Raw genomic sequence first — 15,290 nt, forward strand, 5'->3', positions numbered from 1 at the left:
GGTTAGAAGGGTAATGTATGCCTTTTTCCCAATACCCCCAGACACACACACGTTGAGAGGCCCAGGGTCAGCTGCATTGAATTTTGGGGTGAAGTGCCTTGCTCAAGGGCACAACGTTAGTGGGTTGTACCTGGGATTAGAGATCAGCAGTCCTCCAGCTGCCAGCTCAGTTCCCAGTTCCCATTTTCTATTGATGCCCATCTTCACTTTAATGTACAGTGCCTTCAGAAAGTATTCACACCCCTTTACCTTTTCCACATTTTGTTGTGTTACAGCCTGAATTTAAAATGGATTCAATTAAGATTTTGTGTCACTGATCTACACACAATAGATCCATCACCTGATGCAGATCCATCATTCTATCCATCATTCTGCAGAAAACTGGTGTGGGCTTCATCATGAGGACTATGAAAAGCGATTAGATAGCTCACAAAAGCCGTATTCTCTGGTTTCAACATGCTCTTGAAAAACAAATGTCAAAGTGGAATTTTGATTGTCGAATATTTTAGATTATTATTTATTTTTTTATAGCTGAAATATTTTGAGTCAATAAGAATTCAACCCCTTTGTTATGGCAAGCCTAAATAAGTTCAGTAGTAAAAATGTGCTTAACAAATTGCATAATAAGTTGCATGGACTCATTCCGTGTTCAATGACTACCTCATCTCTGTACCCCACAAATACAATTATCTGTAAGGTCCCTCAATCGAGTAGTGAATTTCAAGCACAGATTCAACCACAAAGACCAGGGAGGTTTTTCATGGCCTCACAAAGAAAGACACCGATTAGTAGATGTGTAAAAATAGAAAAAGCAGATGCTGAATATCCCTTTGAGCATGGTGAAGTTATGATTTACACTTTGGATGGTGTACAGGCGTCCATCCTAACTCAGTTGCCGGAGAGGAAAGAAACTGCTCAGGGATTTCACCATAAGGCCAATGGTGATTTTAAAACAGTTAGAGTTTAACGGTTGTGATATGAGAAAACTGAGGATGGATCAGCAAAATTGAAGTTACTCCACAATACTAATCTAAATGACAGAGTGAAAAGAAGGAAACCTGTAAAGAATACAAATATTCAAAAACATGCATCTTGTTTGCAACAAGGCACTTAAGTAATACTGCAAAATATATGTGGCAAAATAATACACTTTTTGTCCTGAATACAAAGCATTATATTTGGGGCAAATCCAACACAACACATCACTGAGTACCATTCTTCATATTTTCAAGCATGGTGGTGGCTGCTTCATGTTACGGGTATGCTTGTCATTGGCAAGGACTAGGGAGTTTTTAGGATAAAAAGAAACGGAATACAGCCATAAGCACAGGCAAAATACTAGAGGAAAACCAGGTTGTCTGCTTTCCAACAGACACTGGGAGATGAAATCACCTTTCAGCAGGACAATAACCTAAAACACAGGGCCAAATCTACACTGGAGTTGTTTACCAAGGCGACATTGAATGTTCCTGTGTGACCTAGTTACAGTTTTGACTTAAATCGACTTGAAAATCTATGGCAAGACTTGAAAATGGCTGTCTAGCAATGATCAACAATAAACTTGACAGAGCTTGAAGAATTTTAAATAGAATAATGGGCAAATATTGTACAATCCAGGCGTGCAAAGCTCAGCTGTAATCGACACCAAAGGTGCTTCTAGAAGGTATTGACTCAGGGGTGTGAAAACCTACTGTATGTATATGAGATATTTCTGCATTTCATTTTCAATAAATTTGCAAACATTTCTAAAAACATGTTTTCACTTTGTGATTATGGGATATTGTGTATAGATGGGTGAGAGAAAAAAAAATCATTTTTAATCCATTTTGAATTCAGGCTGTAACACAACAACATGTGGAATAAGTCAAGGGGTATGAATACTATCTGATCCTGTATATGACTGCAATGCATTATTGATAAGCATGCACAATGGATGAACAAGATGAGGGCCAGTCAGAATCATGACATACCCTGTCCATCAACAAGCAATGACTGAAATGAGAACATTACAGGTAAACTTTTCACATGTACAATTGTAGTGTAGAAAATTATTTATACTGTAAATATGACTCACAGATTTAATTATCTTTGATAGTTTAATTATCTTCGATAGCCTCAGTGTCTTTAGGGCCTGCAGTCTTACATTAAAACTAGAAATTACACATCTTAAAGGCAAAAAGTGACATCTTTTTTTTCTTCTTTTTTTTCAACATTATTTAACCAGGTGAGCCAGTTGAGAATAAGTTCTCATGTATAACTGCGACCTGGACAAGATAAAGCAAAGCAGTGCAATAAAAACAACAACAACACAGAGTTACACATGGGATAAAACAAAAACATACATATATTTAGTGAACAGAAGGAACATTTTCTAATTCAAGGACAGATATGTTGATGTAGGCTAGACTATGCAATATTTAATTTATGTTTTTAATATAATCCATACCAAATGTACCTTTTTTAAATTGTATTGTAGCCTAGTCTTCAGCGATAGGTTTACTTCACTCTCTATAATCCCCGCCCCTTCGAAATTCAGTGCAGCATTACAATTTTTGGTGGATTGGGGGGCGGCAGTGCGGATTCTCCCAGTCACTCCCAGCTCTTGTTGCCCAGCCTGTCGTTTGCCCGTTGCGGACTCTCAAGGCGGTGAAGTTCGTTGCTTATTATTTGATTGGTAAGTCAAATAAATGTGTTATTTCAAACAGAGAGTTTATCTCATCACATTGCCAGTTGTATTGTAATTAGGGCCGTGGTTAGACAATCTATGTTCCACCGATTGGCTACAAAGCAAATAGGTTACCTAAACTTACTGTGAGATGATGGAAACATTTGAAATTAAGCAAATATGAAATCGTGAATCACGTATATAGGCATATGATTGAAACTATGTTTTGTCGGTCTTTTTTTTAATTCATAGGCCTATGCTATTAATATCATTAGACATGTTGATGTTGTAGGCCTACTGCTCATATCAGCAATACCTTTATTTAAAGGCCTATCTTATACATTATGCGCAATTTGGATGATATTTCATTTGTATAGTGTCTGATATCGTTTTCCATGGTGTTCTGTGACTTCAATTATGGGTGGAATAACGGTACAGTACAATGGACGCAAACAGGCGTGGTCGTGCGGGTCTGTGGCGCTGCGCGGAAGGTAGCCCATGGTGATGCTGCAATGATTTAGCATGTTTGTTTATTCTGTACAGTTCGAAAGACAGGCTAACTGTGGCATTAACAGGATGTGTGAGTTAGGTTGTGCACAATAACAAAAACAAAAAACAAATTATGGTCCTTGGTTTACGTGGTGCGTAGTTGTTGATGATTGATGATTTTGGGTGATTGATGTAGACAACATTACTCATTTTAGGTGAAGTGTATCGGTTGTTGAAATGGCCGCTGTAGGCTAATGTTACATTGGTAGCTACAATATTTCATTGCATGATGCGATGATGATACAGTAACTAGCAATACGCAAGTGGTCGGCTCCTCCTCAAAACATAACTTCAAAGACATGAAGCATCACCTACATGGTTTTCTTTAGTATGTGCCAATGACCAAATACTTTACATGCATCTCATCAACATGTCGTTTGTGTCTCCAAGAGTTTTTATTTGGAGGACTACATGCGGCCTTCTTGTCGTGATGCAGAGGACTCTTCAGCATAAAAACAGTACAGCGTTGCAGCGCTAATGCGACCTGGTCGAGTCGAGTCCTCAATGTCACAGAAGGACTCAAACAACATTTAAAATGCGAGAAATGAGGAGATGAGTAGGTTATTCAAAGGGATTCTGCTGAGAAAAATATTCGGTTCTATAGTAGTGAAGCTATAGGCCTAGGCTACTGCAAGCATCTCTTTTTCAAGCAACCAGTCCACTCCCTATAGCAATGCATTTCAGCATGAGAGTGAAGACAATAACTTCCTAATTCCAGTGGTGGCATGTTAGCATGGCCACACTGTGCTTACCTGGTAGGCCTATCTATCCTACATAATAAAAGTTATGTCAGCCACAGTGGGAACTGAAGTTGTGAAATATCCATTACGAAAAAGAAAGGAAAACATGCACAGGATTTCAAGGATTTTTAATAACTGTAAGACCTGCAATTTAGTTACACAATGGGTATTCTATGGGACTTGATATTACTGAATCAATACTTTTTCTAAACAACAAGGCTTGAGTGATATGTTTGGTTCAAGTTATTTTGAGTTTTAATGGTTCTCTGGAAATGTTTGATCAGGCTTTCCATGGCATAGTGGTATTTAAGTTTAGCACTCTAGTGCATTTTCCTAATAGGTTTTACTTGATGGATCAGGCTCTTTTGTTAGGACCATTTGCTGTATGCTGACCTAGTGTCTGCCTTCCCCACTCAGCCTTGTATGAAAGGGCGGGGTCCCTTTGCAATGGGAAAAACTTCACAGTGTGTGAATGCATAAAGACACAAGCATGCACGCACGCACGCAAGCACACACACAACCTATCCATCTGTCTAATATCACACACATGCATGCGCGCACACACACACAAATACACACACACACACAAACACATTAAAGCATCTTTAAAAACCTTAAAAGTTGTAGTTAGTTTAAAGTTGCACCAACATTTGAATGGGGTTCCAACTTAGCCTTGTACACATACAGTATGCAGTCACATGTGGAATGTTTGTGTCTCACCGAACATATAATAGGAGTGAAGATAGTGTAAAGGCCTTTACTCACTCAGGTTCCTACCAGCGGACACAGAGAAAATATTACATCAAAATATTACATAATATCTGGTCCCCATATTATGTGTGCAGACCTGCAAATTACAAGATGATGATATCATGGCATATCCTAAACCAACATATTTTCCAGTATCTTTAGGTTGGTTTTTTTGTCTTTGTTTTTTTCAATTTGAGTCTCCGTGCAGCTACACCAACCTTGTTGCATTAACAGCCTTTTAGAGCATGACCGCATTAGCCTCTCATGTCAATTTAGTTCACTGTGTAGCAAGTGCATGAAACCAAGGCAGCCCTTTCAATGAGTATCATCTGTTCAGGGAGCAATGGAACAGTTATTTATATGTGTCCTGATGGTTTCACACAATAAAGAAATCAGTTGTGTTAAGGATGAGATTATTTTCAGAATTCTGCCTTGAATTGAATTTCTCTGACCTTCAGGCTCCATTTCCCCTAAACTCTCCTTACATTATCTGCTCATCCAGTCAAATGACTGATAAGCAGAAAACAGTCATGCTCAAACTGCACAGATACTGTATGTCCCCTCCACTGTAAGCAACCGGCCATTTTTCCCACTGGCCCTTTTAAATCTAAACTGCTTTTAAAATCTTCTATTTGTTTGAGATAGATACCTCATATTTTAAAAGTCCTGTCTGAGAGGCATCTTAAAAATCAACTATTAAAAAGACAATGAATGTCATGACATAAACTGATACCTGGTGTGTTTGGGGCTGGTATTTGAAATGGACACAACAGCATGTGTTATAGAGAAACAGGTGGTGGAGAGGGTGGCATCCTGTTTTCTGTCAGGGCAGGCGATGGTCATTAAAAGAGGAGGGAAATAGGGAGAGGGGGGTGGAAGGCTGGGGGACAGCTGCCACCACAGGGGCCCCATGGCCTCACTGTGTGTGTGGGTGCGTGCGTGTAGCCCAGCGGTTAAGAGAGTTGGGCCAGTAACCGAAAGGTCGTTGGTTTGAATCCCTGAGCCGACTAGGTGAAAAATCTGCAAGGCACTTAACCATAATTGCTCCTGTAAGTCGTTCTGGATAAGAGCGTTGACTCAAATGTAAAAAAAAAAAAAATGGTTGGGTGATGGTATGGACATTGTTTAGGGAGTGGTCAGCCAACTTGGACATGCTTGTGCCACCTCCCCTGTAGGACCGTCAACCATCTCAGCCATTGCATGCATGTTTCCACAGCTGTCTTTTAGGCTAAAAGGAATTGACGCTCTTATTTTAGGGACGAAAGTCTGAGAATGCCTAGAGACTGAGCCATTTGTCTTGTAGCCTCCCCAGTGCCCTTTTTTTGTCTAAAATACCAGGCCATTTAAACTGATTGAATTTCTTGAAAATTGAAGTAATAGTTTAGTCATTTTCATTGTGTTGTTCAGTTCCATCTTTTCATCTATTAAGTGATACTATGAGTATTTAGGAAACTACACTGAGTAGATCAAGGAAGAGAGAACATAACATACGCCAGTGTTTGGACTGGGGTATGTTTGGCATACCTGAAGACAAATAGCTGATAGCATACTGTACTCTCTGTTATCTAAGCCCAAACAGAACTAGCGGAAATGACAAAGACCCCTTGGGAGTGGGCGAGGACCATGCGCAGCAGCAGCAGCAGCCCATAATAGTTTGACTCTTTCCCAATTCTCCTCCCCTTGATACTTGATACACATTTGTTTCCATGATTTCCCCCTAAGTGTCCTAACTCAATATCTGTACTGTGAGGTAAAAGCACAGCAGACTGTGTTGGGTTGATGTTTTGTCCTTCCTAACCTCAGTTGGGGCCTATAGCACCTTGGAAAGCATTAGTACTACGGATTGTTTTTGGTGAGGATGAGTTACACAGCAACAAGCTTTTCTTGCGTTGCTGATACGGGATCCCAGTTGTATTTTATTCAGATCACTTACGGTTTCGACACATTAGCCATTTACACAACTGGCTTAGAACCAAGAGAACCAAAGGAATTCAGATGGAGTATCCTGCCCAAGGGTGCACATCTGGGCTGCACACTGGGATTTCACTCCTCTGACTGACCCTGCAGTAAGAAGTTGTCTTCAACATTCGCTGTATGATTAATATACATTATGATATAATGTAATCAATCAATCTCGTTTGGTAGCAGTGCTCATCCAGAACCAAATAGTCAATGATGTGTCTAACTCTCGTTCAACTTTAGCTCATTTGCAATGGATTGTTATTTAGTTATGCAGCTGGGCTAGTCTCTTGGAAATGGAGAAGTGTCTTTTTGTGCTTTAATTTGTGCAACAGCTGTAATGACATTATGCCATCCTTTGTTTGTTGTCCGTGGTCTAGCTCTGGTCCAACGGCATTAGTGCACGTTCTAAGAGCACTAATGCCCGGGACCAGAGCTATCCATGGTCTATCATTCTTGCCTAGAGGGGAAAGTTGTCTCTGGAAAAGATTAGGTAATTCTAAGAGGATGCATTTCACTTGTGTTCCCCCATTTCCCATGTCTCTTGGTGCCATGAAAACAGGAAATCATGACCTGGAGTTCCACTGGTGCAGTTTCCATGTCATGTGGCTTGTAGCTGCTACACAGCTGAAGGACAGCATCCATCTTGGCTCCCTTTACTCTCTCAAACAATTTCAATACCAGCCACTGCAGATATTCATGTATGTACTTCTTGAAATAGTGTGCCCCATTTAGCTTATGATTAATGTGCTGAATAGATAATCCCTGATTCCTTGAAGTGCCTCACACACACACAATTGTACTCTGGCAAAAAAAGGATAGCTAGAGCAATGTGTAAGTAGTTGTCATAGGGGCCTCAAGTTGGCAGAAATTGTGTATGAGGCTTAGATTCGTAAGTATCAGAGAGAGAGAGAGAGAGAGAGAGAGAGAGAGAGAGAGAGAGAGAGAGAGAGAGAGAGAGAGAGAGAGAGAGAGAGAGAGAGAGAGAGAGAGAGAGAGAGAGAGAGAGAGAGAGAGAGAGAGAGGAGAGAGAGAGAGAGAGAGAGAGAGAGAGAGAGAGAGAGAGAGAGAGAGAGAGAGAGAGAGAGAGAGAGAGAGAGGACTCCTGTGTTTTCAACATATGCTAGTGAAATTCAGAGGAAATATAGTGCATTTTATTCTAAAATTGATTAAAGAAAAAAATGTCCTCATCAATCTACACACAATACCTCATAATGACAAAGCGAAAACAGGTTTTCAGAAATACCTTATTTACATAAGTATTCAGACCCTTTGCTATGATACTCAAAATTGAGCTCAGGTGCATCCTGTTTCCATTGATCATCCTTGAGATGTTTCTACAACTTGATTGGAGTCCACCTGTGGTAAATTCAATTGATTGGACATGATTTGGAAAGGCACACACCTGTCTATATAAGGTCCCACAGTTGACAGTGCATGTCAGAGCAAAAACCAAGCCATTAGGTCGAAGGAATTGTCCGTAGAGCTACGAGACAGGATTGTGTCAAGGCACAGATCTGGGGAAGGTTACCAAAACATTTCTGCAGCATTGAAGGTCCCCAAGAACACAGTGGCCTCCATCATTCTTAAATGGAAGAAGTTTGGAACCACCAATACTCTTCCTAGAACTGGCCGCCCGGCCAAACTGAGCATTCGGGGGAGGGCCTTGGTCAGGGAGGTGACCAAGAACCCGATGGTCACTCTGACAGAGCTCCAGAGTTCCTCTGTGGAGATGGGAGAACCTTCCAGAAGGACTACCATCTCTGCAGCACTCCACCAATCAGGCCTTTATGGTAGAGTGGCCAGACAGAAGCCGAACTCCTCAGTAAAAGGCACATGACAGCCTGCTTGGATTTAGTCAAAAGGCATCTAAAGACTCTCAGACCATGAATGTCCTTGACTGGCCCAGCCAGAGCCCGGACTTGAACCTGATCGAACATCTCTGCAGAGACCAGAAAATAGCTGTGCAGCGACGCTCCCCATCCAACCTTGACAGAGTTTGAGAGGATCTGCAGAGAAGAATGGGAGAAACTCCCCAAATACAGGTGTGCCAAGCTTGTAGCGTCATACCCAAGAAGAATTGAGGCTGTTAATTGTTGCCAAAGGTGCTCCAACAAAGTACTGAGTAAAGGGTCTGAATACTTATGTAAATGTGATATTTCAGTTTGTATTTTTTTTATAAATGTGCAAAAAATAATAGAAATCTGTTTTTGCTTTGTCATTATGGGGTATTGTGTGTAGATTGATGAGGGGGGGGAAAACAATTCAATCAATTTTAGAATAAGGCTGTAACGTAACAAAATGTGGAAAAAGTCAAGGGGTCTGAATACTTTCCGAATGCACTGTATGTTCAATCCTCAAACTTTCTGGGCCAGAGAATAGGGTTTGGATGGACCGGCTTTAAGTCTAGTACCATTTTGATTATATGAAAATATTTTTGGGTGTGTTGTAATCTTGAAAGTTCCAAGTGAATTAATGTATGTATTTATGTCTACGGGAGAGACCGGTGAGATTGGGGATTGCCAGTTTGTGTCTTTTTTTTCAGGCTTGACTCAAGCATGTCTTCTATCCCCGTAATGTGGTATCTGCCCCAGGTCAAACCGCTTTTCAGTTGTATAAACACATGATACTTATCCACGGCCTTGTTAGCATAAATGTTTGGATCGCAAGTTATTCATCTGTTTTTCTTGGGAAGACGTCAGACAAACAGGCATGGTTGTGATGATCTGGGGCTGGTTGCATAAACATATATTGCCCTAAAACGTTGACTAAGCCAAACAGGTAGTCACTTATAGAACTTAGATAGATGCTTATTTCCACCTGTTGCATAAAGCTGTCATGGGCCGCGTTCAGGCAGAAATGTTCTACCCTTCAAATACATATTTAGCATATTGTTTTTCTATGGGGGTTGACGGACAACGGAAACGACTGCCGGCTAATTAGATTTTTTTAAACGTAGGTCAGAACTTTTAAATGAGGTTGAAGTTCTAACGGATAGATAACACAAGGCCACAGAGTTGTTCAAATCCAGTTTGGGACCACAATCCAGTTTGGGACCAGATTTGTGTGTAATTTGTGACAATGTATACTTATCGCCTAATCAAAGTATTGATAAGGCCCCAGCCTTAGACCTCTCTCTGGAATGTGGCTATCACCTCCTCTGGCCGATAATACAACCCAGAGGAAGGAGGTGGTGTTGCTCTCTCCCTGGTCTCTTCCCACACCGCTATCTGATCCCAGTGGCTCTCTACTCTTATAGGGATAAGTGGTAAATATTGTTTCATTCCAGTGGCTGATAAAGATATAATTGGTTACACCCAGGAGTGTTTTCTTTTTTAAGTACATCTTTGATCTTTGTTTTTCTTTTCATTTAAGGGGAAATTAACATTTTGGGGTAATACTTTATTTGACAGTTGTATTTCAGCTAGTATTTACATCACAGAAATGGAAAAGTAATAATTAGGCCATTATTAGATAAGTATTATTTAGCAGTGCATTTGTATGTAAATATCAATAACAAGTCAACAGTAAAATTAAGCACAAACCATTATTCTTGTAAATGTTTTCGCCAGTGAGATACAGTGCATTCGGAAAGTATTCAGACACCTTCACTTTTTCCCCAAAAAAATGTACGTTGCAGCCTTATTCTAAAATAGATTAAATCGTTTTTTTCCCTCATCAATCAACACAATACCCCATGTAGTCCCGTGTAGCTCAGTTGGTAGAGCATGGCGTTTGCAACACCAGGGTTGTGGGTTCGATTCCCACCGGGTGCCAGTATGAAAATGTATGCACTCACTAACTGTAAGTCGCTCTGGATAAGAGCGTCTGCTAAATGAGTAAAATGTAAATAATGACAAAGCGAAAACAGGTTTTAGACATTTTTGCAAATGTATTAAAAATACAAAACTGAAATATTACATTTACATAAGTATTCAGACCCTTTACTCAGTTATTTGTTGAAGCACCTTAGGCAGCGATTACAGCCTTGAGTCATCTTGGGTATGACGCTACAAGCTTGGCACACCTGTATTTGGGGAGTTTCTCCCATTCTTCTCTGCAGACCCTCTCAAGCTCTGTCCGGTTGGATGGGGAGCGTCGCTGCACAGCTATTTTCAGGTCTCTCCAGAGATGTTCAATCAGGTTCAAGTCCGGGCTCTGGCTGGGCCGCTCAAGGACATTCAGAGACTTGTCCCGAAGCCACTCCTGCATTGTTTTGGCTGTGTGCTTAGAGTCGTTGTCCTGTTGAAAGGTGAACCTTCGCCCCATTCTGAGTTCCTGAGCACTCTGGAGCAGGTTTTCATCAAGGATCTCTCTGTACTTTGATCCGTTCATCTTTCCCTCGATCCTGACTTGTCTCCCAGTCCCTGCCGCTGAAAAACATCCCCACAGCATGATGCTGCCACCACCATGCTTCACAGTATGGATGGTATTGGCCAGGTGATGAGCGGTGTATGGTTTCCTCCAGACCTGACGCTTGGCATTCAGGCCAAAGAGTTCAATCTGGGTTTCATCAGACCAGAGAATCTTGTTTCTCATGGTCTGAGAGTCCTTTAGTTGCCTTTTGGCAAACTCCAAGCAGGCTGTCATGTGCCTTTTACTGAGGAGTGGCTTCCGTCTGGCCACTCTACCATAAAGGCCTGATTGGTGGAGTGCTGCACAGATGGTAGTCCTTCTGGAAGGTTCTCCCATCTCCACAGAGGAACTTTGGAGCTCTATCAGAGTGACCATCAGGTTTTTGGTCACCTTCCTGACCAAGGCCCTTCTCCCCCGATTGCTCAGTTTGGCCGGGTGGCCAGCTCTAGGAAGAGTCTTGATGGTTCCAAACTTCTTCCATTTAAGAATGATGGAGGCCACTGTGTTCTTGGGGACCTTCAGTGCTGCAGACATTTTTTGGTACCCTTCCCTAGCTCTGTGCCTCGACACAATCCTGTCTCTGAGCTTTACGGACAATTCCTTCGACCTCATGGCTTGGTTTTTGCTCTGACATGCACTGTCAACTGTGGGACCTTATATAGACAGGTGTGTGCCTTTCCAAATCATATCCAATCAATTTAATTTACCACAGGTGGACTCCAATCAAGTTGTAGAAACATCTCAAGGATGATCAATGGAAACAGGATGCACCTGAGCTCAATTTCGAGTCTCATAGCAAAGGGTCTGAATACTTATGTAAATAAGGTATTTCTTTGTCATTATGGGGTATTGTGTGTAGATTAATTAGGATTTTCTTTTTTATCCATTTTAGAATAAAATGTGGAAAAAGTGAAGGGGTCTGAATACTTTCAGAATGCACTGTAGATGGGCCAGAAGGACGTGTTCATTCACGTGATTGAAGACAGTTAGGTTGGGGACATATAAGTCAAATGCTTGAAACTTTAGGCAACAACTACATCTGTATTCTCACTTTGGGGCTCAACTGCATGTGCAGAAAGACACACCCTTATCACAGCGTCTAGGACCAATGGAGAAAACAGCTAACATTTTCCAGAGGTTCTGTCTTCAGGAAATGAAGTCAGAATTGTCTGGCATGTGTGACATTTTAAGCACATGACATTGATGCTTAACAAAAGACAGAGTACTCATTACTGGCTGTCAGAGGCTGGTTTGTCTGATTAGATCACAGTAACGCCCATGTAAGATATTTGCATCTCAATAGTCTACAGTGGCCTCCTCACCTCTTCTCCTCTACTTTATCTGTACCAATCCAAAAGAGGACAGGTGAAGGCAATATGGCTCAGTTGTAGTAGATAATTTGCTTGCATCTTTCCAGTTCTTTCTGATCAGTGCTGGGAGGCAAGCAGCAGAGGATAGTTTTAGACTCTGGAGATGCGTATAGACCAGGGGTGGGCAAATACGTTGTAGAAACATCTCAAGGATGATCAATGTAAACAGGATGCACCTGAGCTCAATTTCGAGTCTAATAGCAAAGGGTCTGAATACTTATGTAAATAAGGTATTTCTGTTTTTTATTTTAAATAAATGTGCAAACATTTAAACAAATCTGTTTTCACTTTGTCATTATGGAGTATTGTGTGTAAATTGCTGAGATTTTTTTTTATATTTAATCCATTTTAGAATAAGGCTGTAACGTAACACAATTTGGAAAAGTCAAAAGGTCTGAATACTTTCCGAAGGCACTGTATATGACTATCAATTGGTGAAATGACTAGATAGGACCTCACTTGTCAGAAGAGACCTAGCCTACGCCCCGGTTGGGACACGTAATAATTTTTTAAACTCTAAAATGGTGATGCACAAAGGTATTTCTCCGTTTAAAAAATAGGTTTGGTTCTCAACCCTGCACAGCTGTTATCCATACTCTTTGTTATCCCACTAGCTTTGTCATTCATCTTGCAAATAGCTGAACATTACATAATAATAAGAGCTTTGGATGTGTGCCTTTACCAACAGTATACTGGCCATTATCAAATTTGAAACTGAAAACTGAACAGCTTGCAGCTGTTGTAGCAAGACATTTCTCAGATTACATGTTATCCCTCAACTCTTTTAACCTAAATTCATTTAATTTATTGGTGTAATATTTAGTGATGCATGTGTCAGTAGAAACTTTGCAGACGAGTACCATTTATAAAAAAAGATCACCCTTTTAAGAATGGATCGTACTTTATTAACGTTCACGTGTCAGCAATTTTCAAAAAAAACTTGAATGTGTGTTTTCTGGACATGGTATGCATCAACAAACACACTTGAGAAAGGGATTAGCATAGTATGCCATTAACTGTAAATATAATCATGTTGGAGGAGGTACAGTCAGCTAAGGGGGCTGAGGGAGGCAGTTGACAAAGATCTGATTGGAAGGCTTGGACCTCTTCCCTCATAATCCTAACTTGTGATGCACACGCTTTCATACATTGATGTCAATAGAATATTTGCACTCCAAAACTTGAGTTACACAGGCGGATATCAAAGTAAATTAGGAGTCACTGTGTTATGGGGACTCCCAAAGCCTCCTGTCAACCAAAGCCCAATATCATCATCTGGAATTCACAAAATAGCAGTGTTTGTGTACAAACCAGAAAGGTACTGAAAGAGCATCATGGGACATCTGCTGTGGGAATTCCCCGACCCTGCCATTGACAGGACTTCCAAAAGTCCAGTGTCCGCCTTGATCTTTTAGAATATCACTTCAGCTACGCCCTCAAAGTTCCATAAAGCCTTCTTCTAGCATGCCCTCCAGTGGCAGAGAGACGCATGTCCCTCAGCGGGTGAGGTGGAGTGCGATGCAGACATTGCAGTTACTGTACGTCATCATTATGTCTCAGTTCTAATGTATATACTGTAGTCGCACATTGTCTTGGTGTTAGAGACTTTTAGCAGTATACAGTCTTTCCATTAGTTAAGTGTTGTTGCCTTGATCTAGGCCTACAGTAGGATATATGGCTGTAATGATGGGCACAGGATGCACAAAGAATGACAATAGTAATACTGTGACTACTAGTCTCACTCTGCACATAAATTGGTTAGTGTACTTAGACTTCACTCAATTTGACTGAAATCCTTTGCAATTGTGCCTTGTTTTGGCACAATTCTACACAATTTAGAAACTATGTCGTTTCAAATCCTACTCTGAGCAATTTGATCTCTTACAGCACATATGCAGTAGAATATAAATGAGTGCCTTCCGTTGGGCCTTGTTCTATGTGTGTCATGCTTAAAAGATGTAGCACAGCTGTAGCAAGCATTGGCGCTAACACACATTCCATGCATGTGTGTCCAGTTAGTAGCAGACCCTCCCAAAATATGATTGGCTGGTATGCTAGTGATGCGTTACAAAAAGCAAGTCATACAGTAATATGCTCAGCTGCAAACTACACGCCTTGCATAGCATACATGTATGAATGCACAAAGACTAAGTGGCATGGTGTCTCTACTGTCGCTTTAAGCAGAGGTAGTGAAGGGGGCTTAACAGTAAACGCAATCCGTATCCATAGCACCAATATGCGATGTTAGGTATAGAGCAGCATCTGTGTGGGTGTCTGGAGACACAGCATCAGATTTGTTGTGTGTGTTTGGGAAGGGGATGTGTGAAGTAACAAGGATTGTCTGGTGGCTCTAGTAGAATGTCCTGCTTGCAAAGTAAATCATGTATTGTGTGATTGCCATGTGGATTTTAAACATGCACGTTTAGAAACACGCAGCACTGTCATGGTGAGCTGATGTAGAATGCATGAAAAAAAACTGAAACAAATGATGATTGACAGTTGCTATATCAGGAAAGTATGGCCATCATTCCCCTCTTTTCCAGACGGCTTTACATGACGGACATTGTAAAGAGTACATGTTAAGTGATAGCTTCAGACTGAACGGGTCCACACAATACAGCCAACTGTTAGATAGCACAAAGGTTGCTGGGTATATAGCGCTACATGGTGATTTGCCAAGCTAGTATCCAAGCTGTTACAATTTCTGCTATTGCTCAGAGTGAGGGGGTGGAAGCAGCCTGGTCTCATAGACTAGACGTAACATAGTAAATGTAAATCCAGGACACTCAAATTAGTTTGGTATGGTTACATAAGACAGAAGGTTACTTAAGGCAAAACCAAAAGTAGGGTGGTTGGGCTTGGATGGATGAGTGGGCGTATATAACGCAAACGTCTAGCAAC

General features: G+C 41.0%; 1 pseudogene; it reads left to right on the forward strand.

Moving 5' to 3' along the window:
• Positions 1–2,568: 2,568 nt before the first annotated feature.
• The window catches only part of LOC121572334, a 95,766-nt pseudogene continuing 83,044 nt past the window's right edge, over positions 2,569–15,290 (forward strand).

The sequence above is a fragment of the Coregonus clupeaformis genome, unplaced genomic scaffold (genome assembly GCF_020615455.1).
Source record: "Coregonus clupeaformis isolate EN_2021a unplaced genomic scaffold, ASM2061545v1 scaf0107, whole genome shotgun sequence".
NCBI classification, from domain to species: domain Eukaryota; kingdom Metazoa; phylum Chordata; class Actinopteri; order Salmoniformes; family Salmonidae; genus Coregonus; species Coregonus clupeaformis.